We start from the raw sequence: 27,819 nt of genomic DNA, 5'->3' as shown, positions 1-27,819 counted from the left end.
CACACTTTATACTTTGGGTTATTCCCTCCTCCATTATAATCTTCCTTCCTTTGGTTTCTCCTTTCCTAGTTTATCTCCTTCCTCTCTAATCATTCCTTCTCTGTCTTCTTTGTTGGACCCTTTCTGTTCTCATGTTCTGAATGTAACTATACTTCCATTCCTGACCAACATTTTTACTTTCTCCATGATGGTATTTATACAGTGCTTACTATGTACTATGTGTACCAGGCATTGTGTTATCATTGAAGCACATATACTTGCAAAAAGGAAGACGGTTTGTGCTCTCACAGAATTAATTTTCTAATAAGGGAAGAGAACACATAAGAGGAAGCTAAAAAGGGGGTAGAGAAGATATGGAAGCCTAATGATGAAATCAGGAGAGCCAGAAGCACAACTGTGAGGATGAAGCACTGCCATCTTGGACCAACCTCCAAATGGAGACCTTGGAAAAAACTCACTAATGGAAAAGGAAGCTAGTACAGAATAGGGATGGCCCAGGGTAGAATGAAACTGTGTCACGGTAATTAAATTGGGATAATTAAAGCCCAATCATAATTTTCATCCATCTGTAGTATCAGATTTGGAGAAATAAAGTACTTTAGAAGTCACTCCTAGGAATTCAGTTTTGACCTTCATAAAATCTGTTTATCTATTTCCGACCTTTTTTCCTGCAGTCCAGAACTATATTTCTAATTTCCTAGGAGATACTCTAGGACTCCAAGTTCAATGGGTTTAAGTAAAACTTCTTGTCTTCCCCAAATTTGCTCTTTATTCTGACTTTAGTTCAGTTCAAGAAAGATTGTATTATATTCAGTGCTGTAGATACAAAGATGTAATAAGATAATCCTGCCCTCAAGAGCTTACTTCCCTACTACTGTTAATCAAACCTCAATTTTCATAATAACTCAGAAGATTAGGTTTAATTTATCTCAGTTGCTACATAATTTTGGTCCCATAAAGTTCAAAACCAGAAATGATATCCCTATTATATGAATCTTTTTTTTTCAGTAACCATGGGCAGATGTCCCAAAGACCGTTTCTTGCTCCAAAAAGCACTGGGTCATGCTGGCTATAAACCTGAACTCTCGATCAAGGGGATGTTGAGGAGCCTCTGGGCCTTTCAAACTCTGAGTGTTATAGTCTTTACTCAGTTTGTCAGTCACCAAGCTCACCCAAGAGCCCTGAGGCAAAGAGACTGAAGCCAAAGACAACAGGCCACTTTCAGTGCCCTTGCAGGCAGTCAACACCCTTTTCAACACATGGTTAGCCAACCAGAACATCTATGAATGTTCCACTCTTTCTCTCCAAGGTACTTCTTTGCTACATATCATTACAATTCTTGCAGAAACAGGTTTCTCAGGTTCTCCACATGGAGAGATGCCATCTCAGACACTTTGTATGTGTATTAGACCTTTATTACTTAAGAATATTAAATATAAATAAAATTAATACAAAGTAGTTTGAGGAGGGAGCCTCTCTTCCTTTCACCACCAAAAAAGAGCTAAAAGAAAAAGATTCATGGAGAAGGTAAACCCTCTTGAAGGACAATAATAAGTTAGTCAGTACAACTACATCAGAGTGTGTAAAGAAAGGAGAAGTATCAAAAGGTATGAGGGGGTCAGTTTGAGAGGAGCTTTATTACAGAGCAAAGTATTGTCATTTTCTCTCAAAGGTAATACAGCCCACAAAGTGATTTTCCTAAAGGGCAGGTTTGACCATGTCACTCCTCTGTTCAACAAACTCTACTAGCTCCCTATTACCAGTGGGATCAAATTCAAAATCCTCTTTTTGGCATTCAAAAGCCTTTATGACCTGAATTTATTTCCTCCACTTTCCTGTGTTCTTATGCCTTACTTATTACTATATATTCTTTGATCCAATGTCACTGGCATCCTTTCCATTTCATGTATCAGATATCATGTATCAGTAGATACTTCACATATCACTCAGCTCTGGACACTTTTTCTACTACTCTCAATATTTGAAATGCTCTCTCTTATTGTTTCTGCTTACTGGCTTCCCTGGCTTCATTTGAGTTCCAAGTAAAATCTCATATTCCACAGGAAGCCTTTTGTAGCTCTTAATTCTACTTAATTCTAGTGCCTTTTGTCTTTTATTTATTACCTATTTATCCCCTATATAGCTCTTTTGTTCATATCTGTCTACTTATTGTCTCCCCTATTATATTGTGAGTGGCTCGAGGTCAGAGATTATCTTCTTCCCTTTTTCTCTTATCTTCAGTATTTAGCAGGTACCTGAGACATTGTACATACTTAATAATAAAGTACATAAATGCTTATTGAAAATCTTAGAAGTAGTAAGGAGTCACTATAGTCTTATCAAGTATAGAAATGACATGACTCAAGCTGTGCTTCAAGAAAAGTTACTTTAGCAGATATATGGAGAATGGCATGGAATAGGAAGACACTTGAGGCAAGGAGATAGAAATCTATTGAAATAGGGCCAGAGAGAAATGAAAAAGGTCTGAATTAAGATAGAGGTCATGTGAGTAGAGAAAAAGGGATATATATATAAAAAGAGTGTTGTTCAGATAAAAACAACCAAATTTGGCCACTGACTATTATATGCAAGATAAGAATATGGATCCAAGGATGATACTAAGGTTAAGGATAAAGTAACTAGGGAGATAGCATGCCCTTAGCAATAATACAGAAGTTCAGAAGAGCTGTGTGGTCAATTTGGGATATATTAACTTTAAGATAACAATGAGATGTTCAGTTCAGGAAATATTAGGATTACATGAGAGTTATCTACTTAAAGATGATAGCTGAACCCACTGGAGCAGCTCAGGTCAGGGAAAGACAGAGAAATTAAGACAGAGAAAGGGAGACATAGACAAAAAGAGTAAACAATACATGAAATGGACACAAATACAAAATGATTCTATTATCTATATAGTACCTTTCTATTTCTTAAATGACAGATAGAGTAGCAGGAAGGGGAATATTATACTCTAAGAATGCCAAAAGTGTACAGTTTTTTTTTTCCTATTGATAACCTTACTTTCAATGTCTTTGTCCAGTGGTCAATGAGTTGACATAATCCATAGAAACAATTTGTCACTTTCACTTTAAATTAAACCTGAAAGTATTATGAAGTTGCATGTAAATAGAGGCTCCTAGATTCTCCTTAGAGAAGCAAATAAAGGATTTGACAGAGTTGGTTTCAGCCTATGCTCAAAGGTAAAAATAAATATTATTCCATAGGATGATTTCAAGTCATCTCATTTTGCAGTACTCAAAGTAAACATTGTCATATGACTAGGAAGATAGCTGAAGTTTCTGGACTGAGGTTTTATAGAAGATGAAGAAATCTTTTAAAGAACTTGGCCATGTCCTCCACACTAGAGTCATATTGAACTCGTGTAATAACTTTTTGTTGTATCCTGGTCCCTAGAAATGGTGTAGGATCCTAACTACTTGGGGTAATGTTCTGATCTCTCATTACCTCTGAATTTCTTTCCTATGAGCAGTTCCTTTATTAATTACATAATATCACATTGTAGTGGCTTACACTTATACAGATATCTTTATACATCTATATAAATATCTCTGTCTATATATCTATATTTATATATAGATATGTTTGTATACACATATATACATCCATATATATAATATATGTATATATATGTGTGTGTGTGCGTGTGTGTGTAAAGAGAGGGAAGTATATAGAATATAATATTCTCCTGGCTCATTTTTTGTTGATTACCAAAAAAAAAAAAAAAAAAGAAAAAAAGAAAGGCTTGTGACTCAGTGTAGCAAAATATAGTCTTGAGGCTACAAAGTGTATCTTCTGCATATTTTAAGATCATTCATGATTTTATGACTTATTCAGTCACAGATATTACTTTATTTATAGTTCTGTGTATTAACACATAGCAAAGTTGTTCAGGGAGACACATAACTATTCAAGGAGTTTTTCAGTCAATAAAGAGGGCATGCACATTCTATAGAAGTATTCCCCATCAATACGGAAGTTATCTAAGCTATTCCTACTCACAGGTTATTTAGTATTGATAGTGTCAATGACTACAAGCATGCTAAATATCAGCGATGTATAGAGAACTGTGCCAGGTGCCCCTGGAGGTACAAAATGTAGCTATCACATATTCCTGATTCAATTTAAGAGTCTAGTGGGAGATAGGACACTGACACGGGTGATTACAATATGTATTAATACATGATTAGTGACATGAGAGTTATAAAATAAAGTGCTAATGAGGCATAAGGAGAAGATTGTTATCAATGGGAGAAATTTTCCTGAAATTTGAGTTATTTTTTTATGGTAACGCAACAAGGAAAGAGAATATTATGACCCTAAATAAATGTAAGAAAATGTCCAAGTTCATTGTATGCCTCAGGGGGAAAGAGTAGTCTAGTCTGGTTAATAGCATAGAGTATTTAGAGGGGAGTAACATGAGATAAGACTAGAAAAGTTGTTGGTGCTGTCATTCAAGTTGTCTAATGTCAAGCAAAAAAAATCTGAACTGTATTAGTGAAATTCACAATGATATGTAAAAGACCAATTTAATAGTTATATTAGAAAAACAAGATGGATGAAAAAATGCCCAAAGTATGACATGCAATTGAGATAAAGCATCAGTACATAAACCCAAATTATAAGTGCTACAGATTAAGATGCTGTTATTCTTAAAGTGAGATCTTTGTTCAGTAAACAGATATATAAATGGAAGAACTGAACCTTGTCTACATTAACATTTTATCAAAAAAACCTGAAGGCACAAAGAAGTTGCAGCTAAATGGAAGGATGGCCCACAGGTTCTCCTTAGAGAGAAAAAATAAAGGAACTGGTAGAGCTGATTGCATCATGTGCCCAAAGGCAACAAAAAGCTTTGCATGGGACAGACACTTAGTCATCTTGCCTTATTATGTATATGATGAACATAACCAAACAGATCACCATAAAGATAATTGTAGTCTACATGCTAATATTTGTTACAGAAGATGAAGAAATAAATTCTGTGAAGAATTTCATAAGATACTCCAAACTAAGTCAACATGTGTGAGTACTCTGGGACCTTTAAAAGGAGTTAGTCACAGGCAGATAACAAAAAAACAAAAGAGAAATTATGACTAGGAATGAAGAAATGGAGAAGACCAAGACTCATAGAGAAATCTAGAAGCCTTATATTTCAATTTCAGTATTTTCTTTTTAAAAAGAGTGCTTAGAAAGTATTTGATATGTTGAACAATAAATATCACACAAAAAAGTGAATTGAATTTTATTATAACAGATAATAAGCAATTATTGATATGAGAATTATTCCAATAGTAGCTCCCTATGTACAGTCAGCTTCTGATTTAATAAAAGGACAAAATCAGTACTGAATTAGAGAAAAGGACAAAGATACAAGGACAATGCTGACAGTTATTACAGTTCTGACAACCAACTTAAATTGTTGTGTCTGAAAAATGGAAAGTAGATAAAATTAAAGATAGTGGTTCTGATTATCATCACTTCTTAGGGTTTAATCAATGTAAAATATTTGCTATAATAAAAAAAGCTAAAAGCCTTTGGAAAACACTTAATCAAACTGCAGAGTAAATATATAGAAGCCAAAGGCACTGGTATTTTATTTATAAACCATCATATAAGAAGTAGAATAAAAGACAGTGAGCAATATTGCTTCACAAAGCAACAGAAGCAGTAGAGATAAAGAGAAGTTTGCAGAAAACTTTGTGTTAGATCCAACTAAACTAGTTCATCTCAAGAGAATTGGAAGAAAGTCAAGAGATGTCAATTGGAAGAGATCTAATAATAATTCTATAGAAATAATAATGGGGCCTTTATTTTGAACTTAACAACCTCAGTACTTAATTGGAAGGACTCAGATGACATTAAGATGATGAATTTTTTTTAAATGGTTGGACTTGACCAAATAATACATATAGGAAAAAATCCATGCTGGAGCTGATCCAAATGGAATGTCATTCAAGATTTTTTTTTTCATATTATCATTAAGAAACAATGAATGGTTCTAAAGAATGGCAAACATCATAGGTACTATTAATATCAAAAAATGATGACCAGGAAGATATCTGCAATTACTGACATTTATACCTACTTTTTCATCTCAATAAAATCTTTATGGGAGTGATTTAAACACTTTAGGCATCCTTGATGAATACATAAAGAGGGAACTGGCAGGCTTCTGCAGAAAATTTTGAAGATCACATTCTTATAATTAGAATTAACTGAAAGGTTCTTAAGATTATACTTATCCTACTATGTGTAGCATTATTGATTACCAAAAAAGGCATTTGAGGTAATAAAGTAAAATACACTCTTAAGGGTTTTCTTCCAGCAAACTATCTCCCATGCATACCTGAAGAGCATTAGAGTTCACGCCAGATCTGACCATGGAAGTAAAAATATTCAATGTCCTCTGAGTATTTTAATCAAATAAGTTATGAAGCAGGAAGACATGTTCTCACTAAATGTATTTGGTACTGTTTTAGAATATGTTCTGTGCAGAGTTAGAAGAACTAACTATAAAGTAGAATTCTCTAGATTTCTTTTTTTTGTGACAAAATCACATAACAATTGCATTAAACTCAAGAATACTATAGGACCTCTTTAATAATACCCAAAGTGATAAAAGATGAATCAGTTTCTCAGTATACATAGTTAAAGCAAAAGTTATTAATGCAAATTGTTTAGTATATTATGCAGTTGAAGGGAAAGGTTTATGCATTAGTTCAACAATACATCCCATCCTAGACAATAAAATAGGCTCAGATTAAATAAGAGGAGGAGATGAGGTAGAATGAATGAATTGGGGAATTAATATACCTAGCTTTCAGTGATCTTAAGATACAAAAGTCTGTTATTTGTTTTTTTTTTTTAATATCAGTATTCTTCTACTTATACTTTATATATATTAAATAAGGAACACAATGGATTAGAAGAATAAAAATTACAAATGACTTAAAGGTTATTGGGGAAACACAGAGCAATCCTAAAGAACTTGCATAAATTTGGAACTATGCTCAAAAAGTTATTAAACTGTGCATACCCTTTGATCCAGGAGTGTTACTACTGGGCTTATATCCCAAAGAGATCATAAAGAAGGGAAAGGGATCTGTATGTGCATGAATGTTTGTGGTAGCCCTTTTTGTAGTGGCCAGAAACTGGAAATTGAGTGGATGCCCATCAATTGGAGAATGACTGAATAAATTGTGGTATATGAATATTATGGAATATTATTGTTTGGTAAGAAATGACCAACAGGATGATTTCAGAAAGGCCTGGAGAGACTTACACGAACTGATGCTGAGTGAAATGAGCAGGGCCAGGAGATCATTATACACTTCAACAACAATACTATATGATGATCAATTCTGATGGACCTGGCCATCCTCAGCAATGAGATCAACCAAATCAGTTGCAATGGAGCAATAATGAACTGAACCAGCTACACCCATTGAAAGAACTCTGGGAGGTGACTAAGAACCATTACATTGAATTCTCAATCCCTATATTTTTGCCTGCCAGCATTTTTTATTTCCTTCACAAGCTAATTGTACAATATTTCAGAGTCCAATTCTTTTTGTACAGCAAAATAACGGTTTGGTCATGTATACTTATTGTGTATCTAATTTATATTTTAGTATATTTAACATCTATTGGTCATCCTGCCATCTGGGGGAGGGGATGGGAGGAAGGAGGGGAAAAATTGGAATAAGAGGTTTGACAATTATCAATGCTGTAAAGTTACCCATACATATAACCTGTAAATAAAAGGCTATTAAAATAAAAAAAAATTAAAAAACAAAAAAAAGAACTTGCATAACTTTGCTAAATAAATCTGTTAAAAAAAAAAAAAAAGCTTCATTGAGTGAGTACCTGTCTGACCAGAAAAGGAGGTGATCAGATCATATATGGAAAACAATGTCAGTATATGGAAAATTATATGCAAATATGTGACATGAAAATGTACATGTGTTTGTATATTTAAAAAATAAAATCTTGAGGGTTTATGGGAAATTATGGACAAAAATTTCTAGGATGACTTGTGATCTGTCCTAATGGGTGGTAGAGTAGACACCTCGTAAATCACAAATCTATCAACATTTATTTGAATCATAGATAGATCTTATAGATGGGCCCAGAATCAAGTAGCAAGAAGAGATTAAACTGAATCATATTTGGAAAACTGAGGTTTTTCAGAGAGGATTAGCATCTCTGGTGTGAAGGCTTGCTGAGTCCTTTTCAGGACTGGTCATTCATCTTTAGAATCCACTTTCACTCAATTCTCACCTGTGGCTCCAAGAAGTTGTAGCATGCACAGCAGCCACATCTTGGTAAATCATCTGGGCAGATGGGCTAAATCAGGTTAAGGATAACCAACAGAACTCAAACTTGTCAGGGAGGTAGCAAGCATGTGAAGACTTCCCTTTACAAAATTGGCACATTATAATGTTTGTCTTAATAGCCATGAAGGTGGCTGGAGCAGGAGATATGAAACCATTAGAGTTTGATCAGACATAGAAGACGCCAAGGTTATCCACTGCATCCTTATCCATTGCCAGTCATCTTGATTTTCATTTTGTCATTGGATTTAGATGACTCTGAAAGAGAGTGAGGCTGACATCATCGTATGTCATTGATCCTTTTGAAAAACAAAGGATGAAAACCATTTGGAAAACTGAAGTAGTTTTTGGTAATCCCAAGCTCTTTTTTTGCAGCAGAAAGTCTCACTCTATAATGCTAAATAGCTGTGAGACATGAAGTACTACCAGCTCAATAAAATAAAAATGACAGTTATCACAAAGAACAAGTAAATGATAATGGTCAGTGAATGTAGATTACACCATGTTATCAATGATGACTTGACATTAATTACAGTGTGTGTGTCTGTGTGTGTAGGGGGGACATTATCAAAGACATTCAGAATTGGAATAGGAGTTATAGCTAATCCAGAGGCATCTAGTCCAACATCTTCATCTTAAAAATGAGGAAACTAAGGCATGGGAAGTTTCAGTAAATATCCCCAAATCACTTAGATAGTCATGCAGCCAGAATAAAAAATAAACAAAAATGTCCTAACTTGTATTCATTCAGTTTCTCTCTCTCTCTCTCTCTCTCTCTCTCTCTCTCTCTCTCTCTCTCTCTCTCTCTCTCTCTCTCTCTCTCATTGTCTCTCTCTTATTCTCTCTCTTTTCTTTCTCTCTCTTATTCTCTCCCATTCTCTCTTATTCTTTCTCATTCTCTCTCTCTTGTTCTCTCTTTCGTTCTCTTTTTTTCTCTCTCTCAAAGTACTTGAAGAAATTGTTTAAAATATATGTTGGATCCTCTATCAAGAGTTTCTGGAAGAACATATGAAGGGCATAGGCTGAGAAGGTGTGGTACATGAGTTCTGCATTGATGGAAGGAATGCCCCCATCAGTGGGATGACCTATCCGTGAAAATGTCAATAGCCAATGGTAAATATATATAGTATCACAATATTTTGCACTGAGGTCCTTGTTCTAGATATTTTTACTATTTATTGACTAGAGCCATAGCAATGATTTTGACACACAGGCTTTTCTAATCCTTAGCCCTTAGTATTCCTGAACCTAAAACTTCTGTCCATGGAAATGAGAAAGCTTCAAGGATTATGGATGACCAGAAGTATAAGATTCACAAGATGAGTTCACTTCCTATCTTTTAGCACTAGGATGGACTTCTTAGCCTTTTCTTCTGGGATTTTTGTTTCTAGTAGAATGAAAAATTGTTTTGAGGGGGCACAAGAAAGGTGAAATTTATAAGTAAAGTATAGATATGCATGGGCTAGCTGGGAATTTTGCTCTGTAGTTGACAAAGTTTCTACTCTTTCAGCATGGTACAAAACTATAGTGGCCTTGGCTGTGGGCCACTGTAAACTTCTAACTGCCCCCTAATCGGTTGTATTCCCATATGCAATGCCTAGCTGCTTCCCACATGTCCTTCCACACTGATCTCCTCCCTTTCCTCTCCATACTCCCTCCTAAAGACAGGCTGACTCTGTCCATGGGTATGACATGAGGGAGTTCCTGGTTTCAGGCCCTATGTTTTTCTAAGATGTATACTTATTGCATAATACAATCCCACAGCATGTGTTGCTCAGAAAGAGTGATCCATACATGTGGGAACAGAAATTAGTCTTGGAAAAATGACTTACAGGCCCACAATAACAAATAGTTCTATAACAACTCATATCTTAGGCTTTTCAAAAAAAAATATGCTCAATAGTGTCTTATATATAGATGGTCTTTTCTCTTTTGTTCTCTCTCTCTCTCTTAATGAAGACATCTATTAGGGCACTGACATTGGAAGGAGGGATGTTTAGGAAAGATATTTTGAAGGTTAAAATGACAATATGTGGCAACTGATTAGATATGTAGATGAATGAGTATAAAAAATTGGTGATTACAATGAGATTGAAAGCCTCTGAGGATGAAATAGAGTTGTGAAGAGGGAAGGGTGGTGATAGCCTGAGGAGTGAAACAATGAGTTCTGTTTAGAATCTGTTGAGTTTGAGATGCTATTAGGCATTCAATTCATAATGTCCAAAAGGCAATTAATGACTAAAAAGTAAGTCTCAGGAAAGAGGTTAGGGCTGGATATATCCATCTGAGAATCATCTGCATAAAGATAACAGTAGAACTTGTGGAAGCTTATGAGATCACAATAGTGTAGAACAGGGCTTCTTAAACTTTTTCTATTCATGATCCCATTTCACTGGAGGTAATTTTACATGACCCTAGGTATTTAAAAGATAATTAAACATTTACTGATAATAAATCATAATTCTGGAACTCCTACATTCAGTTATATGACCCCATATAGGGTCATAATCTACAGTTTAAGAAGCTTTGCAATACATATTTCCCCTATGCTAATTGAGAAGTATAGAAGAAGAAGAGAAGAGGGGACAGGATAGAGCCACAGGATAATATTCCAATTTTATCTAACAAGTGAACCTACCTTTGTAACCAGAAAAGGAAAAAAACAAATCAATTGACAGCAAAGAAAAAACCTCACACACAACCCTTTACCTTATGGTAAATGTAGTTCTGCTATCACAGTCTCTAAACTCTTTACCAAGAACAGGAAAGTAGGAATCTTCATCTGTTCTCTAGAACAAAGATCAGTCATTGCAAATAATCTAAGTTTAGCTGCCTTTAGAGTTGTTTTTTATAATTATAGTTTATATTGTTCTATTGGTTCTTGATTTCTTCTCCAATAATAGCTTAAATTTTAACTTATAATTTAATTACACAATATTTAAAGTTTCCATGTCAAACATGTGAGCCTCTGATAATGTCTAAAGGTATTGTTATCATTGCTTTACAGCTGAGAAACTGAAGCTCAGAAAGGTTAACTTGCTCCTATTCGCATAGCTTTTGAGTGGCTAAGCTGGAATTTAAAGCCAGATTTTTACTGACTTCAAGTTTACTATTCCATCCACTATTTCATACTGCCTCTACTTAGTCATTACTATCAGTGATGTTGTTTATCTTTGAATCTAAATTCTGAGATTTAAATTTAAATTCCACAAATGTTTTGCTCTTCCGTTATCAACTACCATACTCATTTTATTAACTAACTTGGCCAAAACCTTAAATTCAATCATTTATTCCCTGTTTATATCAACTTCCAGGTCAGGGTTGCTTTGTATTTTAAAGCTTTCTGAGGACCTGCCCCAGTTTGCCTTATGAATGTGTTTGCTTCCTTTCTATTCATCTTGCTCTGGTCTCTAATTTATCCCTTTGTATGGCCTTTCCAAGCTTTTCCATATGTGTCTGTGGGGGTCATTTCCCCTCTGTCATGGAGTTGTGCCAAAAGCACGTTTTTCCAAGAGAATATTTGTGTCAATTCCACTGTCCAGACTTTCTAGCGGATGTTTCCACCACGAGCCAGTTGACCAGCAGCTGGCCCAGGGGAATAGATGCCAAGAACATCTGGGTGCCCCTCCAGACCCAAAAACAAACCATTGTTTGTTTCCACTCAACAAACACATGTTTCTATCCTGAAAGAGTTTGAAGGGGCAAAGAAAAAACATTGAACCAAAACAAATGTATGGGCTATAGGTATGGGCACAAATAAACGTGTGTTTACTAGAACAAATGTTTGGTTTAGCAAATGTTTATCAACCACAACCTTGATTTGAGAGCCTACTGTAAAGTACACTAGTCTTGCCTTGTTTCTACTTTGCCATCTTGAATCTCTTCCTATGTCTCATCTGGAGAAGTGAAATTCCGTTTTTGCCTGGCTTGTAATTCTTTGGGCTCCCTTCTTTTACTATTGATAACCTTTGCCTATATAAAATAAGTACCAAAAGATATTTGCCCAGGGGTTCTAGACTTTTCTATATTAGAAAGGCAAGGAGCACAATCCACCAAGCAGTAATAAGTACACCCCGCATTTGCATATTGCCCATTTAATGAGCACACACACAAGTCACAAAGTCACCAGTCTTGATATATCCCTACTCATAAAGCTCTACCCAGTTCCTTAACACCATGAGAATTGGCCTATTGTATTAAATAAAGGCGATTTAGCCCTGGAACATGCTGGATTCCTCCTAGCATGATGATGTATTCATTTCTTTGAAAAGACCAAATCCACTTCACTAATTCTTATTTATCTGTAGTCATCAATTAAGTACATTCTGAAGAAATGGATGAAGTAATAAGAGAGAGGAAAACAATAACAGTAGCAATATGACATTTTACAGTTTGAAAAATACTTTCCACATGAGAGCAATATGATTTAAAAACTACAGGAATTAGTATCTGTTTACAGATAAGTAAACTGAGATACAGAAAGGACAAGTGACTGACCAACATTCATAATTAGTATCTCCTCACTCTCTAGTTCAATGTTCTTTCTAATATGCCCTGCTACCTCCAATAGTGGAAAACAAAATGGCAAATTAATCTTCCAGCACAACAAAGTCCTTTTATTCTTATCCTTTATCTGGGCATTAGGGAACTAAATGGCAAAGAGGGTGAAATGCTGGGCTTGGAGTCAAGAATATTTGAGTTCAAATATTTCTTCACAATCTGGTATTATATCCAAAAGACTATCATCAGACTGTACAGATTCTTTGATCCAGCAGTATCACTATTGGGTCTAAATCCCAAAGAGATCATTTAAGAGAGGAAAGGGGCCACATGTGCACAAATGTTATAAACATTTAGAGCTCTTATAAAGAGCTCTTTATTATGGTGGTAAGGAACTAGCTGAATAAGCTATGATATATGAATATAATGGAACATTATTGTTCTATAAGAAATGATAAGCAGGCTGACTTCAGAAAAGCCTGGAAAGACTTACATGAACTAATGCTAAGTGAAGTGAGCAGAACCAAGACAACACTGTACACAGTAACAGCAAGATGATCAACTGTAATGGACTTGGCTCTTCTTAACAATGCAGTGATTCAAGGCATTTCCAGTAAACTTGCGATTAAATGAGCCATCCTCTTTCAGAGAGAGCCAGGATACTGAATGTGGATAAAAGCATAGTATTTTCTCTTCTCTCCTCTCCCCCCCCCCCCCCGCCGTTGTTTGCTTGCTTTTCTTTTTCGTGGTTTTTTCCCCCTTTGGTCTGATTTTTCTTATATGATATGACAAATATGGAAATATGTTTACAAGGAAAAAACATCTGTCTAGTTTCAGACACTGGGTAATCTTAGGCATGTCGCTGAATTGCTACTTGCCTCAGTTTTCCCAAATGCAAAAGTGGGATTAACAATACCTCCAAGGGTGGTTGTAAGGATCAAATGAGATATTTATAAAGTGTTCAGTAATTAGCACTTTACACAATAAAGTTACTATTTTTACTGGCATATAGTAGTTATTATTTAGATGTTGCTCTTATTATCAACTAATTGCATCCAGTAAATGAAATTTTCACCTTTCAGGGCTAGTACTTTCTTCCCAGAAAAAAAAAATACAATTGAACTTGCTTTTTTTGTTCTTGTCACTTGTTGTTACAAGTGTGTGATCATAAAAGTACAAGAAACAATAGATACTCAAGTAAAAAAAAAAACAGGCATTTTCCTTGAATAGTTTTCAAGTAGACAGACAAAATATATTAAGGCAATTATATTCTGAGACCAAGTCTTGACAGAACACAACAATCTGAGACATAATGGTATGTCCTCCTCATCTGATGAAAAGTGAGAGAGTCTATGGAGGCCCATTGTTCCACGACTAGCAGGCAGTCTGTGCTCTGACTAGCCCTGTTTCAGAAAGGTGCTGTTTTGCTTTGGGGGACACAAGCATATCTTCCCCAGACTTTTGTATTTGTCCTCTGTGGAATGATCTTCACATCTGAAAAACCACATGTGAGATTTGATTTGTAATAGTAAAAGCTTTTTGAATCTCAGCCTATTTGGCTTGCCAAATGACCAACCCTTGAAGCTTTTGAAGATGTAGCCAGCCCATCCTTTAAGATCAACAAGAGGAGGTGAGGAAAGTGGAATGGCCCTCTATGTAGACCTTAATCATATCTCACCCCAACCCCAATGAGCCTTAACTTGTCATATACTTGTAATGAATACCCTTCCAACAGGTGAAACTACTTCTACTCAGCATGTCTAAAAACCTTCTGTTGAAGAGAATTTATAAGATGGTGCTTCTTGCAGTGGACTTTCTGAGATTTTTCTCTTATCATAAACAATACTTGGGATTTGGCTGATGTACAAAATTTGTAGATTAGGAAAGTGAATGAAGTCCAAGTGTCCACATGGGTTGGAGAATAGTCCAATCCCTTCTTACTCCAAAAGTTTGATTCTGGCCTATGATCTCGTAGGACACCCAAGCCATGCTGGGAAATTGTTGCCTGAATTTTCTCTTAGCTTCCACTTGATCAATTCTAATTTTTAAGGAACTTTTTCTTAAGTGAAATTTTGAACTTCTCTTACTATTTGACTAGTTCTTAATGTTAAAGCTTTATTTCCTTCAATATTTTTGTGCTTTTTACCAAGCTGTTATCATTCTTTTCATAATTTTATTGTATGTTCTGTTTCTTTTCCCAATTTCTCTTCTACCATTCCTATTTACTTTATAATTTTTAGCTATCTTTTAAAATCTTTTTCTTGAGCTTTTCTAGGAATTCTTGTTAGGTTTGGGTCTAATCTGTATTGAGGCTTTGTATATGGTTTTAAATCTTTAAGTTTGTGTCTTGAGCTTCTCTGTTACAACAGTATTGATGTTCATAGTTCTTTTGTTGTTTTTGCTGTTATTTGCTCCTTTTCCTAAGCTATTTTTCTGGACTTTGAATTCAATGTTAGAATTGGGCTCTGCTCACCTCTAGGAATAAGGGTAATGGCTGGCCTGGTCTTTTGGCTTTTATAGTCTACTGCTCTCACAGTCCAGGTCTAAAGGCTTATATACATTTTTGGTTGCTTTCAATGTGATCTGGAAGTGAGTTTCACTGCCATCCTGATCTGCACTCTGATCCTTATCCAGAAAGAATCCCTGTTCCTTCATGACTGTAATATTTCTATCCACCTGGAAATATGTAATGGACACAGTGGTACCCAGTCTGGTACCCAGGACTGGCACAGTAGTCCCCTGGAATCTGATCAGGTGTTCTGTCTCTTTAGCTTTCCTGGATATCATACATACATGGTGTGATCACTACTGCGAATGCTTCCAAGGCCCATACCATGTACCACTTCTGCCACAATCTAGCCAGTTCCCACTGCAGTATCTGCAGACTTCCCTTTTTGTCTTCCTAAGCTGCTCTGGAAAGGAAAAAATTACTCAATGTGACTTTTTGTTAATTACCCCTCTCAGAATTTAGTTTGATCTGCTTTTTTAAAGTTGTTTAGAAAAGTGTGATGGGAGGTCTTGTTGATAATGTTCACCTTATTTCACCAGTTTGTCTCTGCCCTGAAGTTTCCTTTTGCCACAGTGACCATTGGTGCTTCAGATAACTTGTCCAGAAATTATGGCTACTTTTGCTAGAACGGCCAGTTCCAGTGTCATATTCATTGCTTGACTAAATCTATCTGAGCTCTAAAGAAGGAAATAGAAACAATGTTAAGTGAACTTTGTAAAAAGGATAGAAAATGATCATCTTACTTTTATGGTACCAAGGACAAGATATTAAAGAATATGATTTTTTCCTTGTTTTTGCTAAATTCCTATACTCAATTGCTTCCTGCTTTTCTTGCTCCTTTTTCAGTTTACTAATCTGACTATCAAGGGCTACTCCATTCTTGAACCTTACTTTTCTACTTTATACCATTACGAGTGTTTAGAGAAGATAGGGCTATGTAAGGGTCCAATTTGACTATATTTGTAGAATCTATCCTGCTTGGCCCCACAAAGCTGATTTAGGAACAGTAGATAAAAATGTCAAGAGGCAAATTTAGGTTTGATAGAAGGAAAAACTGCCTACCAGTGATGGCTGTTCAAAAAAGTAAGCAGCTATCTCATGAGGTCCTGAATTCTTCTTCATTGGAAGCATTCAAATAAAAACTGGAGGACCAATTATCTACAGTGATGTAGAGAAGATTCTTTTTCGGGTATGGGCTTGATAAGATAGTCATCAAGGTTCCTTCTAGTTCTAAGATTCTGTTGTTGTGTATGAGATTTAAAGTGCCCCCAGACTGTATAAAACTTTGAAGTTAGGATAAAAGAGTTGAACTTTATTCTTTAGATAGTAGGGAGTCAGAATTTTCAGCAATAATTATGTGATGAAACCTACAGCTGGTAGGTAGCCTCCTTTTCCAACTCATTTAATAGATGAGAAAATTGAGGCAAATATAGTTGAGTGACTTGTCCAATATCACATAGCTACTTGAATTCACAAACATGAATCTTCCTACTTCTAATCCTGGTGCTCTATCCTCTGGGCCACCTAGCTGCCCAGCAGTGGAAATAGGTAGGATGAAACATATTGTCAAGTAAGATAACTTAGGTATAGCACATTTACAAACTTTAAATTGCCACAGAATGCTTATTATTGTTATTAATATTATCATTAGAAAGTAAAATTGACAAAATTTTTACTGATTAAATTTGAAATGTAAAATATAAAAGAGTCCAGAAAACCCCCACAAAGTTTTGAATCTAGGATATTGAGTGAGGGTTTGTAAGACTGATAGAAATAATGAAATCAGAAGGAGCAGCTGGTATGGAGTAGAGAGGGATAAGTAATAAGCAGTTTCGGGCATGTTCAGTTTGAGGTGTCAGTGAGATATCAAGGTGAAAATGTCCTGTTGACAATTTCAGATGTAGGTCTTTATCTTAGGAGAGAAGCTAGGGCTTGAGACATACATCTGAAAGTCATTTTCACAGAGGGAACAATCAAAGCTACTTGTATCGTAGGAAAAACTGAAGGCTTGGGAATGAATGAGATTGTAAAGGAATAGTGTATATAGAGAGAAGAGAATGGAGACAAGAATAGAGCATTGGAGAAAACTCACTTCGAGGAGTCAGGAAGAACAGTCGACCAGCATGCTCTTTCACCCACTTCCCAATTTTGCTAAGGTCCTCAAGCATGTCCAGACTTCTCAATTTAGAAACCACACAACAAAAGCTCTGAGCTGTTTTTACAGAGATATAATCCTGGCCCTGAACTTTGTTTTTCAATATTTTTTTTTCTTTTTGAAAGATTATTTTATTGTATTCCTTTTTGTTCAAAATATCTTTGAGAAATGTACTTATACTAAATATAAATTAATGTGGAGAGGGAAGGGAAGAAAAAGGAGAAATAGTGTTAACCACTAGAATTATTAAAATAGCATATCTAGCTCAATAGACGTGTCTGGCAAGTCTGACTTGCAAGAAATCAACTGTGTCCATTAAAGTAATTGTAAATTGCACTGAATGAGACTCCAAAAGTCACTATGTGTTTTGTAGGCTGTTTGCCACATGGATGAAGAAATCATTTCTGAAAAGAGAGTAGCTGATGTGTTTAAAAAAAAAAAAAAAAAAAAAAAAAAGAATAGGCTTATCCAGACTACAGCCTTCTACTCAAGCTTTCAACATGGACCATTAAGATAACAACTAAGGATTAAAGGCGTTTTATCCAATCAGGTTCATTGGGTGTGGGCCATCATATTGACAGCAGCATGTGGGAAGAAAGGCATAAAAGGAGGCCCACTGATAGTAATAGACTTAATTTCTAGTTGGTTTCTGTCTTCTTAAAAGACTTTGGCAGAGAATATGCTTTTCAGGGATGAAGACCACTCCTGACATTCATAATGGGATCCTGCCACTGGGAGAGATCTTACACTTGGTAATAGCTATACAGGAAGGCGGGAACATCATCTGGAGGTCAGGAAAGCTGAGTTTTGTTTTTTCCTCATTCCCAGCTAGACCATAGACCTGCTGAATGACAGCTAAGCCCATGAGGAGTCAGTTGCCACCTTGACATGATCAATGACTGTAGGAAAGCCTTCCTAGTCCCCAAATAGTTCCCCAACAAACCAACCATTAGTACCCAAAATTCCCACTATATGGGATGATTTCAAGGATTCAGAGTTCAGACCATCCTGATTCAAATTATTTCTCCCATCTGCTTGCCAGGTGCTTAGAGCATTTTACCTGGAGACAGTGAATTTGGGTTCATATCTCAGCTCTGTTTCTTATATTGATATGATCTTGATCCCTCAGGCTCTCTTGATCTCTTTTTCCTCAACTGTAAAATCAGGGGATAGAATTAAATAAATTCTAAGATCTCTTCCAATTATGAATCGTTGATCACATGTTCAAAGAACCTGAATTGGAGAGGTCAGAGACCACTTAGTCTAGTATGGACTTGAGTTAAAATGATTAAAATGATTTGTCTGCTATTGCCATTAATGTCTATTTCATTCTCTGGGGTGAAGGTAGAGATTGAGGTTTGAAGTAGAAAGACATCTGGAAATAACATGTCAGGGAAGATAAGTGAAGGATATAGGAAATGGCTGAACAAATTATGAGCTATGAAATGTGATAAAAGTGAAGGGGATCATTTCAGAGAAATCTATGAAAACCTGTATGAATTGATGCAAAAGGAAATGAACAGAATCAAAAGAATAACAACAACTTTATAAGGACAAACAATTTTGAAAGACTTGGGAACACTGATGAGCACGATAAACAAGCACAATTCCAGAGGATTCACAATGAAACATGGTACCTGCTTATAAAAGGAGAACTGGATTACAGATTGAAGGCTTTTTCTTTTCCTTCTTTGACATGACTAATGTGATGATTCTTTTTGCTTTATCAAATATTTTTGTGATGGATTTGTTTTGGTGGGAGAGAAAAAATTCAGAGCTGAAAATAAAATAAAATAGGATTTTAAAAAATAAGTGAAATATGTCTGGAGCAATTGGCATGGTAGAGGGGCCCACACATATGAGGGGCTCTCACCTCTTAGGACTTGGGGCTCTCAGAGTAGGAGTTCTTGAATTGAAAGGGTAAAATTCTTAGGAACATGGTTTCTGGAAGCCAAGTGGTTGTTGAGAAGATAGTGAAAGAGTAAATCTTTTCATATGAAAAACAGTTTTGATGAGTTATAAGAAAAGAAATAAAGGAAGAAATATGGAATTTTGTTTTGCCTTGGGCCAAGTAAAAGCAAGGATTATTTGGTGAAGGCAGAAAGTTGATAGGAAGAAAGAATGTGGATACATTACAAAGTGGGCAAGCACCTGAGACAAATTTGAGCTACTTCCTACATTGTATTGTCAGAGTGCCAGTCTGTGATGAGGGCTGTGTGATGGAGAAGGTCAGACCAAATGTATGGGTGGATCTTAACCACATTTGATGGGCCGGATGATGCTTTTCTTAAAATGTCTAAATATGGTCATGTTGTTGTTGTTTCAAACAGACCATAACATTCATAGAACCTGAGAAGGAAAGCCAGTGATAAGATGTTCCAGTTCATGGTAGGCTAACCAGGGTTGAGTAACATCAGTTCTCATAACTTATGTTTGGATAGTCACTTATATGTTTATATAGTGCTTGAAAGCTTATAAAATATTTTCTTCATAACATCCCATAGAGGCAAATAGTGAAAGTATAAACACCTCTGTTTTATAGATAAAGAACTGAAGTCCATAGAGGTGAAATTGTTTGAGTAGTCATACAACCCAAATGCGTGACTAGAAGGAGAGTTGGGATTTGAACCTTCAGATCTCCTGACTTCAGCTCCAGTGGTTTTTACATGAAACCATAACAGGCTTTCTCTAAGACAAGATAGGACTATAAGTACTATCACCAAGATAGGACAGCAGCAGTGAGTTAAGTGTCCATCAAAGAAGGATGTTGTAATTGAACAGGAATCTCAATTTCTCCCATGTTGAACTTCAAAAATCCCTTTTTTATCCCTCACTTTAAACCCATATGCATCTGACTGAATAGGAGGCAGTCATCACAACCAGAACAGAAGCCAGAAGTCTCTTTGGGTCACTAAATAAAAGAACTCATACTTGTGTATGCCCCTTGGAGTTTGAAATTAACATCCAGCATCTTGTTTTCCCCAATGGCAAAATAAATCATCATCATCATCATCATCATCATCATCATCATCATCAAGGCCTTTGCCTTGACTTCATCAATTTTCTAGTATATCCCTATTAACCATTTCCATTATCTCTTCTCTTAAAACTGCTTCTACTTAAAACAGTTCTATTTCTGTTCAAGATGCCACCATTTTACCTTTTTTTCCAGTTTAATAACCCTGGATTCATTTTCAACTCTTCTGTCTCCTTCACCTCCTATTCTTATCCAATCAGGTTGTAAAGTCTTGATTCTGCCTTCACAACATCTCTTACATTTCTCCACTTACATGACCACAGCTCTGATCCAAATGATGGTTTGGAAGCCTATTATTAGAAGCCTATAGCTGATCTCTATGCTTCCATTTTCTCCCTTTTCCATTTATTTTTTTTTTTTACAAAATTACCAAAGTAATCTGCTTAAAGCACAAAGTTGACCATGATACCCCCTTCTTTGAGAATCCTCAGTGGTTCCTTATTACTTTTAGGAGAGAAAATACAAATTCCTTATCTTATGATTTCGCACCTTCTCAACCCAACTCTTTCTATCTTTCCAGGACTATTTCACATTGTTTCCAGTTACTGTTTTTCAGAGAAACTGGTCTACTTTTGCTGTTCCTTCAACTTGCCATTCTATCTTCTATGTCTGCATCTTTGCTAAGTGGTGCCCTCTTTCCTCTCCTCTGCTTCTTAGAATTTTCTGTTTCCTTCAAGGTTCATTTCATGTGCCACTTCTTATAAGAAGCCTTTTTCAATTTCCCCAATTGAGTTTTATTCCTTCTGCAAATAAATTAAATTTACCTTTCTGCACAAATGTTGGGCTTTCCCAATAAGAATATATTCTCCTTGAGGGGAGGGACAGTTTTCACTCCCGCTTTGTATCCCCTTCTACACAGCAGACATGTGACAAAAGCCTAGGCAGCTGGATAGCAAAATGGATGACGTATTGGTCCTGGAGTCAGGGATACCTGAGGCCAGATTTGAATTACAGACTGGTCTTTTTTGTAGTTATTGGTGACGTCATTCAATTTCCTGGATTTAAAACCTGGATGTTCTAAGACAAGTGGATTTTTCATCTGCAAAATAAAAGGATTAGATCAGATAATCTCTAAGATCCTTTTGAATGCTAATGTGCTATGATGCACATGAATCCTAACAACTCTGTCTATATACATCCATGTCTCTGGTCCCTGGAAAGCTTCAGCAAATCATTCATTTTTATTAATTTTCTACATGTAATTTTTTTTAGAATCATCTTATTTTCCCTTTGAAATATTCATTCATTTCAATTTATGTGCTTCATGTCCCTGCCACCCTAAAGCAGGGTATTGACTGAACAAAGAGGAAATTTGAGATATACTGGTTGGATTCGAGATTCTTCTCCTTAGTGGCCTGTTCTGAAATCCAATTAGTGGCAAATACAAACAAATTTGGAAAGTATTTTGAAAGATTTTTTTTTGGTCTGGTTTCTTTCTTTTATTCTTTCTAAACAAATATTGGTATCCTATAGTAGAATATTAGTGTTACATAATACTTGACTTAGAGTCAGAAAGACATTCTTGATTTCAAATCTCCTTTCAGATCTTTCCTAGATGGTGCTAGATAATTTTTTAAGTTTAAGCTTCAGTTTTATCACTTATAAAACTGGAATAAATAATAAATAATAAAACTGGAATAGTGATAACTTTACCATTTTATTATATAGGTCAAATAGGATAATGTAGATAAAGTAACTGAAAAAAATGTTAAAGTTCTAGATTAATGTCAGTAACTATCATACTTTGTCAACAAAATTATCTCAATTCACTTAACTTTTCTTGATACTTGCTATGTTCAGAGAATGATATCAGGCTCTGAGAAGTGAAGGAAGTACTCCCCCAAAAAGTACAATAAAAAATAGAAGACAAAGAAAACTGCTTTGGAAAGGCTACATGAGGGAGTACCAGTTCAGGTATAGGGAAGGACTCTGATAAAAGTTAAAGGCAGGATAGTTCTGGGTATGTTTAATAGAAAAAGGATTTCACTTAGCAGGCATGTAGTAGATAGAGGGAGGGAACAGTCTGTGGTATTGCTGGGGAGCAATGCCAGTAAAGGTCCATTCACCTGTGTATGGAAAATTACCCTTGTGATCTCATTACAGGTTAGGTTGAGGCTGGCAGTAAGATTTAGGGGAAGTGGAAAAAAGTGTGAATGAATTATACCTGCTTCTTCATCCCTTCTCTCAAAGCAACTCAAATATTTCCTCATGGCAACAGTGTCCACAGAGCATTATGTTGTCAAACCCACAAGCCCTGGAGGCCAGTGAAAGGTGACTCTGCTTCCAAAATTGCTATATGAAATGAAGTTTCAATGAAATTGGCTGCCTACTCAACATCTTAGCACCTGAAGGCATGATCAAAATGCCGGGGGGGAGGGGTTTCTATGAAATAAGTTTCTATCTACTCACTTCATATCTCATCTATTGGTTGCATGTTGTGTCTCTCATAAGATTATGAGCTCCTCAAGGGCAGGCATTTTTTTGTTGTTTTTTTTTCCTTTCTTTGTATCCCCAAAATTTAGCAAGATGCCTGGCATATAGTGAATACTTAATAAATGCTTGTTAACTGACTGCCTTGCAAATATCTTTTGGCATTCTTTCATGAATTTGGATTTATTTCCTGGGCATTGTCACCTATAATTGATATTGACCAACTTCTTGGGCATTAACACCACTTGCATTGTACTCTTTTTCTATTTGAAGAGCTATACCTAAGGAATAATGGCTACCTTCATGCAGAAAGAATATGCAATCAATTATTTCACCATTCATCATGAATGATTCATAGTAGATAGATCAAAAGAAATAATATTTGTAAAGTATTTAGCTTGGCGTCTGACACAAAATAGGCACTCAATAAGTGCTTGGTTTTTCCTCCTTCCTCTTCCCAACATTATAGAGCCATGGTTTGTTAGAGCTAAAAGGAACCTTGGAGATCACCTGGCTTTGCTTCCTTATTTCACCAATGAGGGAACTGAGTCCTAGAAAGAAGAAGGGAGTTACTCAGTTATGTAGCTAACTAATGGCAGAGCTGAGATTAAACTTCTTAGGCCAGAACTTAGATCATAAACCCTGGATTTGAGTTCAGGCTCTGTTATTTCCTAGCTATGTGACTTTGAATAAGTCACTTTTCCCTCTCTTCTACTCTGTAGAATAAAGGGGTTGCACTAGATGATCTCTAAGACCCCTTCTAGCTTTCACATCAGGTAATATAGACCTAATCTCCAAGTCTCCATGTATCCAAAATCAGCTCCTTGCTTTGTGAGCTTTCCTGATAATAATTCTGACTTCTGTAGGTCTGCCAGTTGGGTACCATTTGACAAATTCCCATCTTGTTTCTTTAAAGACATCTGAGTTTCCTGTTCTGTTTATTTTATTTTGTTCTAAGCATTAGCCTTCTTCTTTGACAGACTGCAATGATCATCCTTGAAAGTGACTGTTGGCTATTCAGAGCTTCTCAGCAGAAGGTTCCCCTCTTTTCTGTAAAATGAGACAGAAATACATTTGAAGCTGCTGCGAAATGATGTGATCAAATCATATAAGCACAAATGGTATGCATGTGGTAAGTGGTCAACCACAGCTGTGACTTGAAGTCATTTCATTTTTTCCTGACACTGAGAAGATAACTGTATTAAGTTGTAGAAGAAGGAAGGAGAAAACCATAAGCCAGCAAAACATATATAGGGTGCTTGGGAATTGTCTAATTGAGCAAAGACTAGATCAACAAAGAATCATTTGGATGGCCAAGGTTGCTCTCCTATTACTAGGGAAATTGATTCACACCACCAAAAAAAAAAGAATACCTGTAGACTAGTGCATGTTTTGCAAATCCTGCATTGAGAAATTGAATAAAATGAGAGGAGAAGAATGAGAGGGGAGAGAAAGAAAGAGAAAATAGCTCTTGTTCATTGAAAAAAAAAATTTTAACTTAAAAATGAAAATAGAATGTATATTTGGGGAGATTAGCCATCTCATTTCTTATACCCTAAGTCTTTAGAATCAAATCTTCTCTGTCATTTTTCCTTTGAAAACATCTTTTGGAATTATCTTTTCCCTTCCAGTATTATGATCCATATCGTTGTCCTAAACTCATTTAATTCACTGTATTCATTTAATAACTGTAGGACTAGAAGGAGGAAAGTGGTGCTTGTATTGCTATTTACGTGAGATTTCCTCCTCAACCTGCTGCTCCAAAGGAGTACCTGGGGACAGCGTTATTAAGGAGAGGATATAGAAGAGAGATTATAGATTCTAGGTGGCAACAGAGAAGCAATGCAAAGCTATACGAGATTCAGAAAATCCTAAAACATTGTAGAAGAGTCCATAACTGTGGTGGGTTATTCATTTCAATAGGGGAAGAATGAAGGAAGGAGCAAAGAGCTGGTGAGGCCTATCAGGATTGGCAAAACTACTTGCTTTGAACTATGATATATGGGATTATATTTAGTTATTTAGAGGATTATACTACCTTTTGCCAAGAGAAGTTATAAATGAGAACTATAATGTATGACTTAGCCAAATTATGGCTCTAGCTGATCAGCTCTCCAATTCTGTTTTCAGAAGAGAGTGTCTTGTGGGAAATTGGTTGACCTAATAATTATTCCACAAATGCCACAAAGATAGCTCTTTTTGGGTGGGTTGATAATAATAGTTGACATTATATAGTGTTTTACAGTTGGCAAAATATTTTCCTGACATTGTCATTTGAGACTTATAACAATTCAAATTAGAAGGTGGGATCTACAACTACTTCCCTATTCTATGGATTAAGGAAACTTAGACTCCAAAAAATTTTACATGGTCACATAGCTAGTAAGTATGAGAGGCAAGATTCCTAATTTCATGTTCAGTATTTTAGTAGCCCCCATCTCCTAGGGTTGTTGTAAAAATTAAATGAGATAATATTTATAAAGTTCTTGGTACAATGAAAACAGTAGGCACTTAATAAATCTTTTTTTTTCTTCTTACCTTCCCTCCTTTCCCCTCTATCCATTATGTGATGCCATAGAGGTAGTATGGATCTAGGTGAAGAGTTGTCAGGTACAAATGCTCAATACTAGAATCATGGCTCAAATCAGATCACATGGAAAAGGGAAGGCAACAAGCATGTGTTAAGTATTTACTATGTACCAGACACTGTTTTAAGCAGTTTTTCAGCTATTATTTCATTTGATCCTCAGATAACCCCATGTATAATATGCTAATTATGTTAACCATAACAGATACTCTATGAGAAATTAAGGATCCTGTTCCCACCTATTTTAGTGTTTTACAAACACTAGGACATCTTAGCCTATTGAAAATACTATATCAGATTCATTCCTAGGACATCTTTTTTTCAAGGATCACCTTCATGACTGGAAAACTGGAAAGACCAGCTTTTGTAGTTGATACCTTTGATGGATGGAGGAGGGAAATGTTTCATTTGAAAATTATCAAAGCTTTAAGGAATATTACAACTCCAATACAGAGCACAGAATGATTTTCAGCAGTGAAGAAGTTAGGCTAGGTGGACATATGTTTCAATGAAAAGCTTTTTAATATTAACATTTTTAAAATATTTCCACATTAGTCATGCTGTGAAAGAATAATCAGAACAAAAGGGGAAAACCATGAAAAGCAAAACCAAAATAACAATCAAAGTGAAAATGGTATATTTTCATCTGCATTCAGACTTCGTAATTCTTTCCCTGCATGTGGATCATATTTTTACATCTTGAATATTTTGAAATTATCTTAGATCATTGTGTTGCTTAAAAAGAGCTAAGTCTACATTAGTTGATCATAACACAATGTTGCTGTTACTGTGTACAATGATTTCCTGGTTCTGTTCATTTCATTCAGCATCAGTTCATGTAAGTTTTTCTGAAATATGCCTTCTCTATTTCTTGCAGAACAATAGTATTATTACATTTGTATACTACACCTTGTTCAGCTATTCCTCAATTAATGACTATCCCCTCAATTTTCAATTTGTTGCCACCACAAAAAAGCTGTTACAAATATTTTAGTACATATAGGTCCTTTTACCTTTTTATGATCTCATTGAGATACAGACAGATACAGTGGTTTTGCTGGGTCAAATAATATGCTGTTAATAGCCTTTTGAGAATAATTATAATTGCTCTCCCGAATGGTATCAGTGCAACTCCACCAACAATGCATCATTATCCATTGAGGACATTTTTATTCCAATAATGTGGAAGATTTGCTTGTCATACTTGCCCAGTTAAATAATAAACTAAAATATCAAAAGAGAAGCATCAAGCAAAGAAAAAAAAGTATTGGGGGAAGACAACTAAGTCTTGAGTTCCTGTAACCTGAGATGCAATATATTCCAGATCCACAATTCAGGAAGGTCTATACTTCTGGTGTATATCTAGGGTGAATTGACCTGCTGATTTTGGTGGTCCTAGGACCAGAATAAAAAAGGAGTTTGTGAGCAAGCATAAGCTATAGACTTTAATTCCCTATAGCAAAGTTATATTGGGCCCAAGTAGGCTTATGTGGGTACCTGAGTTGCATGACCCAAAGGTGCAGATAGCAATAACTATCAAGATGACTGGACCCTGAATAACTGGGATAGGGATAGAGAAACAGGTGTTTGTTTTAGACACTTACTAGCTATATGATTCTGGTCAAGTTGCTTAACTTATATATGCCTCATCTTTAAAATGAGAATGTTGGATGGCCTCTGAAGTCCCTTCCAGATGTACATCCCAATCCTAGGTGAAAGTTCAATATGTGATTTGCAATAAAAGCAACAGGAGCAATAGATCGTCACTGGAGAGATGCTAGAATACTGAGGATTGCTGTGGAAGGTGATTGCTGGTATGAGGCAAAAGAAGTGGTTAGGAGACCAATCTGGTTCTGAGGAGCTCTAATGGTAAAAGAGAGAATTTATGGTAAATGCTTAGTGTAGACTAAGGAAGCACTTACAGCGTGAGTGTTGTGAGTGAGAGGAAACAGCAAAGATGAGAGGGGCCTGCCTTGGATTTTGTTTCCCTGTATGGTCATCCTGGTGTTTAGAGGTTTGCTCATGAGTATACATCTTAGGCAGAGTTTGTGGTTTGATTGTTAGAACCCTCCAATCATGCAATATAGTGCTCTGGGTCCCCCAGTGACATTCTCTGCCCCACACAGAACTAGGAGGGCCTGAAAAATATAAGATTAAGATATGTTATCTAAAACAAAATCTGATTTTACAGAGCCATCACTGTGTTCTGTCCTATTATCTCTCTGTCTAGAAATGTTTTTTTCT

The 27,819-nt window shown here is 35.8% G+C and overlaps 1 long non-coding RNA gene across 3 annotated transcripts in view; it reads left to right on the top strand.

Moving 5' to 3' along the window:
• The window catches only part of LOC116421439, a 635,315-nt gene that overhangs the window by 560,175 nt on the left and 47,321 nt on the right, over positions 1 to 27,819 (top strand). The window contains exon 12 of one of the 3 annotated variants that reach the window (XR_004231799.1): positions 23,969 to 25,473. The exons of the other annotated variants lie outside the window; for them this stretch is intronic. This is a non-coding gene — a long non-coding RNA (uncharacterized LOC116421439). Of the gene's footprint in view, positions 1 to 23,968; positions 25,474 to 27,819 lie in introns of those variants that run through there. 3 annotated transcript variants of the gene reach the window in all.

This window comes from Sarcophilus harrisii, chromosome 2, assembly GCF_902635505.1.
Source record: "Sarcophilus harrisii chromosome 2, mSarHar1.11, whole genome shotgun sequence".
Taxonomy (NCBI): Eukaryota; Metazoa; Chordata; class Mammalia; order Dasyuromorphia; family Dasyuridae; genus Sarcophilus; species Sarcophilus harrisii.
Note: the sequence above shows the minus strand (reverse complement) of the source record. Positions and strands in the feature narration are given on the sequence as shown.